Below are 10,159 nucleotides of genomic sequence, written 5' to 3'. Positions count from 1 at the left end.
ACCATTCTATGCATTAGGTATTTTATATTCCCTTGTTTTTTTCTTTATTCTTTCTGTACCTTACTGAATACGTTTTCTTCTTACCTACCTTACCTACTAATATCCTTCAAACTTATCCATTAAGATCTTAGTTTCAGCCACTGAATTTTCTAGAACTTTCACTTAGATTATTTTTATAGTTTCCAGAAATATTATGCCAAATTCTCAATCTTGTCTTTAATCTCCATAAATATTTTAAGTTTATTTGTTTTAAAGTTATGTGTCTGGGTCTGTTTCTACTGTCTTTAGTTTTTGTCTCCCCATATTGTTTATTTTTTTCTATTGAGAACAGGATGTTATTATGAAAATTATAGAAATAATTTAAAGCTCTGGCTTATATTCTCTTCCTCCAGAGAAAATTTTCACTAGCTTCTGTCAGACAGCCATGGATATTCACAGTCCTGGATCATTCTCATGTAATTCCAGGGGCTGAGATGAAGCTGGGCTTCAGTCCTTATGAAGTTGGGCTGCTTCCAATCCACTTTTATTTCAGGGTATTGCCCTTCAAGGCTCCAACCCACCCCCTTGGTGGTCCCTGCATTCCATTTTTCCCACTAACTTTAGGAAACTGTCAAAATAACTTTTCACATTCTCAACGACCTCTTCATGATGCACTTATGTGAAAAAGAGATCCCCGAATGCTGAGCTTGCTTCTCTAGATTTTCTTTTCTTTGGGATGATGGCTCTAAAATTCTTCACTGCTTTCTTAGTTTTAAAATATCTTCAAAGCATATATTAAAAATATGCTTTTCAAATAAAGATCCCAGAAATAAACCCATGCTTATATGGTCAATTAATCTATGACAAAGGAAGCAAGAATATACAATGGGAAAAAGACAGTCTCTTTCAATAAATGGTGCTGGGAAAACTGGACAGCTACATATAAAGGAATGAAACTGGGACACTTGCTTACACCATACACAGAAATAAATTCAAACCAGATCAAAGACCTAAATGTAAGACCTGAAATCATAAAAATCCTAGAAGAGCACCAGGCACCAATTTCTCTGACATTGGCTGTAGTAACATTTTTCTAGATACCGTCTCCTAAGACAAGGGAAACAAAAGCAAAAATAAACTATTGGGACTCCATCAAAATAAAAAGGCTTTTTACACAGCAAAGCAAACTATCAACAAACAAAAGGACAACCTACTCAATTGGAGAAGATACTTGAAAATTATACCTGTGATAAGGGGTTAATACCCAAAATATATAAAGAAATTATATAACTCAACACCAAAAAAATAAAATAAAAACAGTCCAACCAAAAATGGGCAGGGTACCTAAATAGACGTTTTTCCAAGAAGACATACAGATGGCCAACAGACACATGAAAAGATGCTCATATCACTAATCATCAGGGAAATGCAAATCAAAACCACAATGAGATACCTATCAGAATGGCTAAAATCAAAAACACAAGAAATAACAGGTGTTAGCCAGGATATGGAGAAAAAAGAACCCTCTCGCACTGTTGGTGGGAATGTAAATTGGTACAGCTACTGTGGAAAACAGTATGGAAGTTCCTCAAAAATTAAAAATAGAAATACCACATGATCTGGGGTGCCTGGGTGGCTCAGTTGGTTGAGGGCCCAACTCTTGATTTTGGCTCAGGTCATGATCTCATGGTTGTAAGACTGAGCCCCATATAGATTGAGATTCTCTCTCTCTCTCTCTCTCTCTCCCTCTGCCTCTCCCCCAACTAAGCACATGTTATCACTCCCTGTCAAAAAAAAAAAAAAAAAAGTTCCCTACTGTGCCCAGTTTGCAGACTTCTATAAATAATCACTGAACTTTTTAAAATTTTTCTTAACATTTGTTCATTTTTGAGAGACAGAGACAGAGTGCAAGCAGGGGAGTGGCAAAGAGAGAGGGAGACACAGAATCTGAAGCAGGCTCCAGGCTCTGAGCTGTCAGCACAGAGCCTGATGCGGGGCTTGAACCCACAGACCACAAGATCATGACCTGAGCTGAAGTTGGCCGCTTAATTGGCTGAGCCACCCAGGCGCCCCTCACTGAATTTTACTGAATGTCTTTTTGTGTCTGTTGAGATAACGTGGTATTTTTTTCACTTAAAGTTTCAATTAGTGGGTTTAAATAAACTTTTTTAAAGCTTGAATTAGAAAAGTCTTGCATTCATGGTATAAATCCAACCACTTTAAAATTAGAGGATTGGAGAAAAAACAATTCCTTCTAAATATATTCATAGTCAAGGTTCAAATAAATTAATTTTCCCAAACCTTGTAACTAGAAATTGAAAGGTATTAAAGAGCAAGGATTAAAGTTTATTTACATCTAAAATACTTTTCATGTTGCCTGTCTCAAACACACACACCATTATATATGAAACATGTAAGTGAAATATCATATACCTCTCTATCCATCTCTCTCTCTCTCTTTCTGTCTCTCTGATCTATCTGTGTATCTACACAGACACACACACAGAGACACACACACAAACGTCACTTGTAGCTCATTTGCTCTGTCCTTGGGAAAAAAAAAAAAAAGGAAGGTGACATTTCATTCTTCCGCTAAACTGAAACCAGAAATGCCTTATTTTGATTTACATAAATTGGCATTAGAGGCTGCTCCTGTAACCCTGGAGCATAATGGCATTATCAGGTCACACAACTCCTGTTGTTGTTGAGAAATAAAGCAGGGGCTCTAAGTTACAGGAAATAAAATGAAGATAGTTCCTCTAATTAAATCAATCAGATTCAACAGGTGGCACAGCCATTTTTACCTGAGAAAGAAACAAGAGAGAAATGATCACAAACTGTAAGCACATTAGGAAGGTCTGGGAGATACACGGAGTTTGGCTGAGCAAGTCTGATAGCTGAGAATAAAGCCCATTGACTACTTTTTCTCTTCCTACCCCTTTTTTTATTTCCTTCTTCTCTTAATGCAACCTAAAATTAAAGGTAATTAGAATAAGCTAAGAGTTAAGAGAAAAATACAAAATTATACCTTGACTTCCTTTTTTAAATGTTTATTTATTTATTTTGAGAGAGAAAGAGACAGCACAAGCAGGAGAAGGACAGAGAGAGGGAGAGAGAGAATCCCAAGCAGGCTCCATGCTCAGCCTGAAGCCAGACACGGGGCTCATTCTCAAGAACCCTGAGATCATGACCTGAGCTGAAATCAAGAGTCAGACACTTAACAGACTCAGCCACCCATGCACCCCATTGACTTCCTTTTTAACACTTAAATAATTCCTTTTTAACATTAATTCCAAATATCATATTTTAAAAATAGTGCCTGAGTAACCACTGCAACAGATTTACATTTTTTTTGTAAATGACATACGGGAAGCTCAAAGTCATAAATCATGGAGGCATGAGAGTAAAGAAACCAGCTGGTTCAGACCAAATGACTAAGACACCACTGCCTCCTCGTGGCACAATTCCAGAATGACAAGTGATGATTAGTGGAAGGTGTTTTGTTTTTTCAAATCAGAGTTTCGACAGCCAATGTCACAGAAGCCATGGCTTGGAGTAGAAAGAGAGTTGCTATAAAGATCCCAGAAAGACATGAGAAGAATAGCAATTCTGAAAAGAGACAAAACCAGAGGAAAGTTATCCAGGTTTTCTTTCAGGTCTCCCAGGTATGGGGGCAGAGAGGTTAAAAAAGACTTGAGTAATAAGAAAAGCTGGACTTCAGTAGTTCCAGAATGGTATGCAGTAGAGGGAGATTGTACAGAAAAACCAATAGACACTTAAATCAAGTCTACATTACAGGCGTTGCTCTTTTCTGTATCATGTAAAATTATATATATACACATATACACAACCTGGTATTTCTTCATAAATATATAAAGACCCAGGCTCAAAAACAATGTCATTTATTGTATGTTTGCCTATGAATAAGTTACTTAATCCTCTATTAGTTTTCTTATCTATAGGGATAATCATAGTAACTACTTCAGTGAGTTTTTGCAACTCAGTTTAGTGAGTTTTGCAGTTAAAAATGTTAAAAAAAAATGTTAATAATAAAAATAATGACATGATTGAGTCTTTACCATGTGCCACAGGCTATTTTAAATGTTTTACTTTATCTTATTTCTTCTCAAGACATTTATAAAGCATGCAAAGCTCTTAGCTAATACTATGTCAGCAGTTTGTACTCAATACACAATATTTTTAAAGTCTGTAAAGCATCCTCTATATCTCAGGTCAAGTAGGAGGAACACGTTTGTTTATACAGTTCAGCCAATAAGACACGTTGTCCAGGCACTGTACTGGGCTCTGGGAATATAAGGATGAGTAAGACAGAGTCTCTTCCTTTAAGACATTTATATTGTGTGGAAGTTGTAGTAACAGCTATAACGCAACATAGTAATTTATATTACAACAGTGTGACAAGATTGCTATGGGAGTTCTGAGGAGGAAAAAAAAATTATTCTTCATCAGATACCTATTTGACTTTGCCTTGTCTAGATCACTTAATTTTAGGAAGAAAAGAAAAAAAATCTTCCTGGAAAAAGAAACACTTTATAGTAAAGGGAGAGAGATGTAGACAGTAACATTTGAGATTAAGAGGATGAATTTTGGAATTAAACAGAGTTGAACTGAAATCCCAGCTCTGCTCTTCACCTGCCTTCTGACTTTGGACAGGCTACTGCTCTTTCTCCTGTTCCCTTGCCTATAAATAGGATGTGACAATCGTGCCCTATCAAAGGTTGGTTGTGAGAATTAAATGAGATGTTCACATAACATTTGGCACATTGTCTAGCCCATTAGTGTTGCGTTGTTATTAATATATTTCCCTCTAAGTTGTCATTTGCTGAAAAAGGAAAACCACCTACTAATTGCTAATTTTTTTTTGACGAGCAGAATTAACCATGTTAAATGGACTGTAAGATGCATTTGTATTTCAGAAACACTAAAATATGAAAAATGTCCATCTTAGAATCAAAGAAGATTACATTATCATAATTATGAGGACAGTCTGCAAAGAATCTTTAATGCTATCCGGAATATTCAGATTTGAGCCTACTGTTAAAATCCTTCCCTTGTTGGTGGTTTCTAGACATTTTGTTTATAGTTCTTAAATCACACCTTAAGGTTAATGTTAACTTTCTGTTTCGTGTGGTCTCTAACATGTCCTCAGCAAATAGTGGATATTCCAAAGAGTATGGAATTAAATGGGATCTGACCAACCCATGAAAGGTGACCATCAGGTTCTCATCTTCGAACTCAAAGGAATAAGCCATAAGATCAGTACAAAATGAGTACAAAAGATGCAGTTTTTGCCTAAACCCAATAGCTGATAGATAACTCACCTCCTCCCACTGTGTGCTTGTTTGTTTAACAAAAACAAAAAACAAAACCAACTACAGCAGTGGTAACTACATGTTAGAGTGCCTCTGAATCATGTGTTGTTAATACATGGATTGCTGCCCACACCCTAAGAGTTTCTCCTTCAGTAGGTCCAGGGTGGAGCCCCAGAACTTGACTTGTTAAACCTGGTAGGCTAGTACTGATGAATCTAGTCTGCTACACTTTGAGAACCACTCAAGTAGAGGCAATTGGGCCTCCAGAGTCTCAGCCAGGCACAATTATTCAGAAAGGTCCTTGGCTCGTCTGACCTTCTCTCTGGTGGGTTGGGTAAGTCTGCCTCAATGCCCAGAAGCCTGTGAGGCCTCTCCAGTCAGCTGCCTTCTCTGGTTCTGGCTCTTCTCTTTGTTTGGCATTCTCTACATCCACGATAACATTAGATATTGTCCTGGGGAGAAGGAACTGTGCTCCCACTGAGCATTATTAGCCATAGAGAGAGATGAATGGGAAGTGAGATTCTGCCAGGTATCTCGGGGTCTTGTTACTGCAAACTACACTTGTCTCTTTAGACTCCGGCAGCTTCTGCCTCCTCTGACAGATCATAGGAGGCTTAGTTAAGGAAAATTTGTGGAAGGAGCTCCCCAGTGTCCAAGCTCAGGAACAACTGCTGAACTTTAGCCTCCCTCATCTAGAGACCTCTGAAGAAATTGGCCAGCTGCCCACTTTGTCTTCAGCTTCCTCTCAGCAAAAGTATTAGAAATAAAAGAGAGGGGATACCCTTGAGGCATTCCTAGTGAGCTCGAACCTGACCTGCTACAGCCAAATGCAAGCATAAATTGTCTTCAGCCTCACTAGCTGGGATTGTTTAGAAGCTAGCTGGATTTAGAAAATATTTGTTAACTGCTACAGGAGAGGGATCACACCAGTTAAAACCCTGAATTATAAACATTTAAAACACATAACTCAAGTAATTAAACATACATGGCATTTTGTTATTGGGATGTCTGAACAGAATAGACTCCTCCTTTCCATTATAGTTCACACATCCTTTCTACTGCTTTGTTATTGTAACAGTGACCACCCTATTGACCTCCTCCCCATTAACATGGACATTTACTGCATAGCTCATCCAAACATTACTGCTTAACTACAAAAGAGCTACTCAAGGACTTGGACCACCTCCTCCAGCTATTTTACTCCCAGTTTCCATCCTAGTAGCCAAGACACAGCAGGTGCTTAATAAACATTTACAGAACAAATAATGTTAACATCAACCTCCTGATCTCTCTTCATTGTTGTTTTATCCCTGATACCCTTTCCCTCAGGATACCTCATTGTTTTTTTTTTTAAATAAAACCCCTATCCTGATACCTCTTTTCCTATTTTAGAAAGATGATTGAGATGTTTCAGCATGAATGAACAGACTCAAATACTTCTAGTCTTTAACAAAACATGTAAATCTTTTAGTTTTCAAATACAGATTTTAAGCAGTTTAGCAGACTTATCAAATCTTTCTCTTCTTTCTGTTGCTGTGTTTTTCAACAGCATGTCCAAGTATAATGACATTACTTCCCACCCATCAATTCTTTTCTTAAAGCCCATTTTCCCTGAAAGCTGGCTTCCGTCTCTCCTCCTTCTCGGGAACTACACAGTCTGTGCACTAAAATCTTACTCTTGACAAATCTTAACTACCACTTTCTTCTTTGATTTCTATACCTTCATGAATATTACAAAATTGCACTTTCCCTGTTTCCTTATACTTCTTGTAATTCTTTTTGTCTGCTTAATAGATCCTATTTTAAATGGTAGATGCCTCAGGCCAGGACTTTTAGAGCTTGCAAACGCTGAAGTAATTAGCAACGCTCTTCACCAATACTCCAGTTTTCTATCTAACAGCATGATAGGAGGGAATTTCTGAACCACCTCAAAGCTAAGAGTGTCTATGTCTTGCTTGAACCAATGAAATATGAGTTGGGGGGCCTGAGTGGCTCAGTTGGTTGGGCATACGACTCTTGATTTCTGCTCAGGTCATGATCCCAGGGTCGTGGGATCCAGCCCCACATTGGGCTGCACACTCAGAGTGGACACTGCTTAAGATTCTCTCTCTCTCCCTCTGCCCCTCTCTCCTGTTCCTGATCTAAAACAAAATGAAATAAGTGGAAGTTACATGTTTAAGGAAAATGTTTTTAAAACAGGCACAATTCATCATGTTTCTAGTTTGCTGCATCAGAAATTGCTGAAGCATGAAGAAGAAACTTCCTCAGCTTGATTACTTGAGTGAGGATGATACAGAGTAGGGCCTTTCCCCTAAAGCTCCCCAGAAAGGACAGGTAATGTGAACAAAACCAAAACTTCCCAGTTTTAAACTGCTGAGATTCGGGCGTTATGTTGGGAGTCCCAAGAGTACCCTCAGGCTTGATGACTCACCAGAAAGACTCACAGGACTTCAGAAGTGGTCCTAATTATGGTTACAGTTTATTACAGGGTTAGGATACAAATGAAAATCAGCAAAGGGAAAAAGCACATGTGGCAAAATCCAAGAGAAACCAAGCACAAGACTCCAGTTGTTCCCTCCCGGTGAAGTTGCATGGGGACCCGCTTAATTCTCCCAGGAATGATGTGTGAGAACACACGTGAAGAGTTGCCAACCAGGAAAGCTCACACAGGCTATGAAGTCCAGAGTTTTTATTGGAGGTCAGTCTCATGCAGTGCCTATGTGACCAGCCTCAACTACTCAGACTCAAGTCGCCTCCGGATCAAAAACATTCACCATAAATGTAAACTTATTTGGTCAAGCTAGTACACCATGGCTCAAAGCCTCCGCCTACAAAAACATTCTTGTCAGGCAGAATATTCCAAGGATTTGGAGATTATCTCCCAGGAGCCAGCCAAGGAGTCCTAAAGACAGGCCTTTCTTTGGAATATGTAGGGAATGAGAAACCCAGGCCAGCGGAGTTAACTCTTTACTGCCCAAGGAGTTAATCTGGGGGGGCATACAGTCCCCAAATCATCCAAATCATCCAAATTCCAAATCATCCAAATAATTTCCACTTTTGAAATACTTGTTAAACTAGAAAAATTAACAAATGTCCAAAAGTTTAAAAATATCATTACCAGGAGATCTGTACCGCAAGAAATTTAAAGAAAATTCCTTTGGTGAGAAGGAAATGATACCATATGGAAATCTGGATCCACATAAAGAAATTAAGATATCAGAAAGGATATTTACATGAGTAATTATAAAAGACTGCTTATTCTTTTTAAATCTCCTTTAACAATAATTGACTATTTAAAGCAAAAAATATAATGTATTTGGGGGGTTATAACAAAAGACAACAATAGTATAAAAGCATCAGGGGATAAATGAAAGTATATTGTTATAAGATTCTTATACTACACATAAAGTGACATAATGTCACTTGAGGGTAGTCCCTAATATGTTAAAGATATAAACTATAAATCATAAAGCAGCCCTTAAACTAAAACAAAAAGAGCTACAGCTAATAATCCAACAAAGGGGATAAAAGAAAATCATAAAAATACTCAATTCACAAAGACACAGAAAAAGAGGAACAAAGGAACAAAGAATAGCTAGGACAAATAGAAAACGTAGAGCAAGATGGCAGCCTTACACCCAAATGTATCACAAATCACATCAAATGGATGAAAAACTGGACAGCAACATGAAAAAGAATGAAACTGGACCACTTTCTTACACCATACACAAAAATTAACTCAAAATGGATGAAAGACCTAAATGTAAGACAGGAAGCCATCAAAATCCTCAAGGAGAAAGCAGGCAAAAACCTCTTTGATCTTGGCCTCAGCAACTTCTTACTCAACACGTCTCCAGAGGCAAGCTAAACAAAAGCAAAAACGAACTATTGGGACCTCATCAAAATAAGAAGCTTCCGCACAGCGAAGGAAACAATCAGCAAAACTAAAAGGCAACCGACAGAATGGGAGAAGATATTTGCAAACGACATATCAGATAAAGGGTTAGTATCCAAAGTCTATAAAGAACTTATCAAACTCAACATCCAAAAAACAAATAATCCAGTGACGAAATGGGCAAAAGACATGAATAGACACTTCTCCAAAGAAGACATCCAGATGGCCAACCGACACATGAAAAAAAGCTCAACATCACTCATCATCAGGGAAATACAAATCAAAACCACAATGAGATACCACCTCACACCTGTCAGAATGGCTAACATTAACAACTCAGGCAACAACAGATGCTAGCAAGGATGCGGAGAAAGAGGATCTCTTTTGCATTGCTGGTAAGAATGCAAGCTGGTGCAGCCACTCTGGAAAACAGTATGGAGGTTCCTCAAAAAACTAAAAAGAGAACTACCCTACGACCCAGCAATTGCACTACTAGGTATTTATCCAAGGGATACAGATATGCCGATTCGAAGGGACACATGCACCCCACTGTTTATAACAGCACTATCAATAATAGCCAAAGTATGGAAAGAGCCCAAATGTCCATCAATGGATGAATGGATAAAGAAGATGTGGTATATATATGCAGTGGAGTATTACTTGGCAATCAAAAAGAATGAAATCTTGCCATTTGAAACTATGTGATGGAACTAGAGGGTATTATGTTAAGCAAAATTAGTCAGAAAAAGATAAATATCATATAACTTTACTCATATGAGGACTTTAAGACACAGAACAGATGAACATAAGGGAAGGGAAGCAAAAATAATATAAAAATAGAGATAAAAAATAGAGAGGGGGACAAAACATAAGAGACTCTTAAATATGGAGAACTAACAGAGGGTTACTGGAGGGGTTGTGGGAGGGAGGATGGGCTAAATGGGTAAGGGGC

Source organism: Panthera pardus, unplaced genomic scaffold (genome assembly GCF_024362965.1).
Source record: "Panthera pardus isolate Hobbes unplaced genomic scaffold, ASM2436296v1 HiC_scaffold_6, whole genome shotgun sequence".
NCBI classification, from domain to species: domain Eukaryota; kingdom Metazoa; phylum Chordata; class Mammalia; order Carnivora; family Felidae; genus Panthera; species Panthera pardus.
Note: the sequence above shows the minus strand (reverse complement) of the source record.